General features: G+C 31.3%; 1 long non-coding RNA gene across 1 annotated transcript; it reads left to right on the top strand.

The window, feature by feature from the left end:
- The first annotated feature begins 635 nt into the window (after positions 1–635).
- On the top strand, positions 636–3,031 carry LOC128033782 (uncharacterized). Its single transcript, XR_008189824.1, has 2 exons — positions 636–2,755; positions 2,846–3,031. It is a non-coding gene; the product is annotated as an uncharacterized LOC128033782 (long non-coding RNA).
- Positions 3,032–5,596: the final 2,565 nt, after the last annotated feature.

Genomic DNA, 5,596 nt, shown 5'->3' on the forward strand with positions numbered 1-5,596 from the left:
TTTCAGTGACTTGTTTTTAATGTTGGGGTTCTACTTTAGGAAAGAAGATGAAGCAAGAGATTCGGAGAAATCTGATAGGTGTACACCCAGGAAGAGGAGGTCATCCAGGAGGTGGTGCACCCGGCCATGATAGCGGGAAGGAAAACTTTACTCCCGCCACCAAAACCCAGGGCCATAATTAATGCTCAGTAGACCGTGTTTGTATTTCTACTTTTGTATTTCATGTCAAAATCAACTCTCATAAGGAAAACGAAGTTCGAACCTTAAAATAATATTTTACACGCATTAAAATATAATATTAAAATATAATGATTTTGAGTTGCGTAAATATTTTCAAAGGTTTTTATACATCTTCCATATACAATAGAAAAGTTTTTATATAGACATCCAATAGGTGTATCTTTCTATGAGATAGTCTTTCATAAGGGATATATCTTTTAATAAGATGTCCTTTTATAAGATTGTGTTGTTTTACAAAATAACTTTACATAAAGCTATATTTTTATAAGATAACTTTACGTATAAAATATACGTCTTTACAACACAACTATTTAATCAATAATTATAATTTATTAGACTTTTCTACATAATAAAATATTATTACTACCAACATTATAAACTACTAACAACCCTCTATTTTAAAATGCTAGTAACTTACTTTATAATCTTTCACACAAACAAATATTATGTATACAATATGATATCTCTTGATTTGAACCATCAATTAGTGGATATATTTTGGATTTCTAATGAGGTTGAAAGAGTTCAAGATTGAACCATAACTCTTAGTATTAGGAGAGAAAATACACCACACATAATATGTAAACTCATCCTCTATATGCAGTGGACCGCACTAGTTTCTATTAAACTTGTTTTAAAATGAGTTTTATTAATGCATCACGATAAATAACAATAACTTGTTTTTACCCATTAAACTTTAAAATTAGAGGTTATGAATTAAAGGTTGGTTTCCTATTATCGGTGTTTAATAATAGGGTCGAAACTCATTCTAATTGTAATACTACTAAACAAAGAAAATTCTTTTCTCACATTCACTATCATAAATTAGAGATTGAATCTCTAGTATAAAATCAGTTCATAGGTTAACATGACCAAATTATTTTTAACATGTTTTTGGACATCATTTCCTTTTTTAGGAAGTAGATGGCATCAGTTGTAACCACAACTTTAATTCTCATTAATACAATTTTTTACCATTTTATTTACATAACTTTAATCCAACTTTAAGTTGGGTAAATGAATAAAGAATCCAATTACTTTAATTCTTCAATATTAAGAGTCAAAATGACTTTTCTTTAGCAAGATAGCTAAACTTATTAGCTTGTATAATTTCACAATGTGCAATTATACTAAATATTACGATACTATGGTGATATATATTATTTCTTTAATTTATCCTTAATATATATGAAACCAACATGTGCAAAATGTACACTCTTTTACTAAAGAATATTTAATTCAACATTTAACGCACTCATAGTGTGCAAAATGTACGCTCTTTTACTAAAGAATGTTTAATTCAACATTCAAGATACCATATATATATAATAATATACTCATTCATCTTTTTACTATTTAGTGAATTCTTAAATATTATTGTTCACATAACTATGAGACCTTCAACTATCCATCCTTAGTAAAATATCTCGACACAACTCATATGAGAGAGCACAAAAGTAAGTATATATATCAAATATAATCATTCTCAAAACAAAATGTTTAATTTCATGACATTTTTGTGTTTTTCAAAATATAATGTAAATCTATGCTTTTGAACTTATTAGTCTTTCACATTGACTAATTTTTCTTTGTTGGTATTCAAGTTTGCATTATTGATCAATCCTTCTATATATAGAGTATTGTAACACAATTATCATGTAACGCCCCAAAAATCCAAGTAATTATTTTTGTATTTTTGTTACACAATTGTGTATCTATTTCAGTGGTTATATGTTTTGGGAGTGTCTAAGAAGTCTTGGGTTCAAGCCTTGGCTTGGGCAAAAGTTTTGTTTTTAATTGAATAAACCCTTATCCCTAGTCAGTAGACTTAAAAATAAATGTTGATAAAATATGTTTGAATAGGCTTATTGGTCTAGTGGTTAAGTGGAGTGTTGGTTATGTTTGAGATCCTAAGTTCAAATCCTTGCGCAAATAAGGCATTTATTTTGCTGCTTGTGTCATGTGAGAGTTTGAGATTGACTAAAATTCTGAGTAGTGGGAAAGATGGAGTGATTTTAGGAGGAAATTATGGGATGTGGGAAGTTATCTCGATTTGGGGAGAAAAGTAAAGTGTTTGAGGGGTGTGGGGAAGTGTGGGAGCGAATGTAGGGATAGGAGGAGTTAATTAAGGAATTTTAAAGGTTATCAGAAAATCTGATAGAGTTGTATTTTGGTTTCTTACCAAAACTGTTTATTTATCTACCTTTCTAACGTATTCCTTTTCTTTTCCCCTCTTACCGAATTTTTCCATTGGTTCCTCCCTCTCTCTTTTCCTTTGTCGAAATATGTCTCTCTTCTACCCTACTCCTTTCCTTTGTTTTCCTTTCTTATTCCTTTTCCGCTGTGCCTCGGTTGTTTTTCCTATGATTGGTAAGATTGTGTATTAATGGAATTCTATCGTTGTTTATGGCTAAGTGGGTAATAAGGGATTTGTTTGGTGTTAGGGAGTATACAAGGGGCAGAAGTTTCGCTATCAAGGCTGCAAGTGTGCGATATTCTCGTCGCTTCATTGAAGGTAAGGAGTTTTAATGGTTAAAAGTTGGGAAATCTCGTTAAGTTTTTTTATTGAAGGTTTAACGAAAAGGTTTTGTGACTCTCGTTTTAGGTTGAGACCAAGGGTCGGTTGGTGCATCTTCAAGAATCTGAGGGTTGTGTTTTCAATTGATTTCGGGAAGCGGGTTTCGATTGTTGATCGATTCTTTACTTCATTAGGCTTTGATTGAATAACGAATTAAGTAGTTGACTAATGTCGTTTTGGTTGAATCTAGGTTTTTGGAGTGCTCGAAGTGCAGTTTAATTACTAATAGAATTAGGTGTGTAAACACTGCCCAAACCATAAACCGGTAAAAGCCAAAAAATTTGAAAAATGACGCTAGACGAGCGTGCGCTCACTCGTGTGGTAAACCTGTTGAAACCAATTTTTTGTACAACCTGGTCGACTTTTAAAACAAAATGCCAAAATAGGAGTCGCCACCAATCTTTTGTTTAGGTGTGATCGGATCACCTTGAAAATGATTTTGGTCTCTGAAATTTGAGAAAAGCGGGTTCAGAGTCGATTACATACGAGGAAGGGTTAGCACCTCGTAACGCCCAAGCTTGGTACCTAATTGATTAATTAATGTCTTGACGTTGAAGGTTGAAAACTCGAAAGGATTAAATAATACGATCCCCTTTTTATTAACACTATATATTTTTTAAAACAATACTTGGATAAATTTGAACAAGTATAAAAGGCTCTCTCGTCCCGAGGTGACAAAAAGTTGTATCCCATCAATTAGGATGCGACATTTGAATCCTCGGAAATAAGCTAGCATTTAATTTTCGTGTATTTGAAACCTAAAAATATTTGGCCATCTTAGTTCAACGAGAAAATCGAAACCCCGTAAGTTAGAGTACGATTTTTTGAAGTTCCAAATCCGGCATATAGCTTGCCTTTAATTCTATTAAAAATCCGTAAGTTTTGAAATCTAAAAAAAATTGGTCGTTGTGTTTTGACGAGAAAACCAAAACCCCGTAAGTTAGGGTACGGTTTCTCATCGTTCCAAATACTACGTATTGCAAATCTTATTACAATATTTTTTTAAGAAAATTTTACGAACTTGTGGATAAAAATTAAGGTAATATAGAAAACAATTCATAAGTCTATAGCTACATCGATGAATAATGACAACATAAATATGAATGAGCAATTTATACACATAATGGTACATATCATCTTGATGTTAATACCAACAATCAAAGAAAATGCAACGAAATAATATATAACACAATTTTAAAGTAATAGCACAACAATTTAAGGTAAATAATATGCAAAACAAATTAAAATGAATAATACACACAGCAATTTAAAATAAATAACCTCCATGACAATTTTAAAGCAACGTATAAAAAGTTTAAAATAAATGAATCGTAAAAAGAAATTTAAAATAATATACATAAAAATAAATAAATAATTTAAAATGGGAGATAGAACGATTTTAAATTTTAAATATATGATAAAAGATTTAAAATAAATAAACAAATAGCAAATTTACGAAAACAAATTGAAATCAAAATGACTTGAGACTAAATAAATAAACGAATAAAATAAATAGAATACTTCTCCTTTTTCTAAAAATGTGTATAATATTAAATTTAAATATACACAAGGGTATACAAAATAGTACTCAATATATCTAATTAATATCAAATTGAATATTAAAACAACACAAGTTTAAATTTAAATAATTTAAAAGTAATAGAATAATAAATAATTAAATAAATTAATAAATTGAGCATGCGTAATTTAATTGGGCAAGTGAGGACTATATTGAAATCAAAATAGAATTACAAGAAAAAAAACAAAAATAAAATAAAATGAAGGGCCAAAGTATAATGCGCGAATAACATTGGGGTCAAATGGGAAATATTCATGCCCTCCAAAACGCAGCGCTACAATATGTGTCAAAATGAAATAAAACCAAAATGCGAGGTGAAATTTAAAAAAAGTTAGAAGAACAAATCAAACTTATTTGGCAAATCAAACTTATTTGGAACCTCGCAAATGCGAATGGACTAGGGGGATAAATATCCCAAAGCTTAAAAACACGCGGATCCCGTGGAGGGGTCAGTCACATGAGTTATGGCAAATCAAGCGGTGTCGTTTTGGCGCTATGGACCCTAGCTCAAAATGGCGCCATATTGTATTATTACTTAAACAAAAATTTCTTAACAAAAAACATTTGCAGCCTATGTTTCAAAAAAAAAAGTTGCTGCTCCTTTTTCTCTGCTAGGATTTCGACCCTAGCCTCCATGTTGCCATCGTATCCTCCGCTCCTGTACCGTGACTCCGCCAAGGATGGTGATTTGAACCGACGAGGAGACCATGGACCTTCGGTAAGTCCTCTCACTTTCCTTTTTCTATTATTCTTTACAAAAAAAGTGAAAAGAAAAAAAATAAAAAGAAATAAAAAAAGGAAACATCAATCACCTTTTCTAGAACTTTGATTTCGTTTTTTGTAATCTTTCTTTTTCTATTGATTATGTGCCTTTCTTTTACAGTGCTGCAACCGGCTTTATATAGCCGAATATAATAAATTGAAATTACAGAAATTATTTTTATATTTTTTGTTATTTAATCTCTATTGTTTGCTATTATTATGGTTTGCTCCTTTTTCATTATTGCTTTCCTTTTTCGCTTGTTTGTTGCGTTTGTTGTAGGTGCAAGGCCTGCTGGAGGCGTGTGGTGGCACGCATGGGTGAGGGCAACGACTGGTGGTTGTTGTGCGTGGGGGGAACGGCACGGACTGTTCAGTTTGCTGAGTTAGGGTTACTGTTTGGTTTTGGGCTTATTTATTTGTAATTGGATTTTTATTGT

The sequence above is a fragment of the Gossypium raimondii genome, chromosome 10 (assembly GCF_025698545.1).
Source record: "Gossypium raimondii isolate GPD5lz chromosome 10, ASM2569854v1, whole genome shotgun sequence".
Lineage (NCBI taxonomy): Eukaryota > Viridiplantae > Streptophyta > Magnoliopsida > Malvales > Malvaceae > Gossypium > Gossypium raimondii.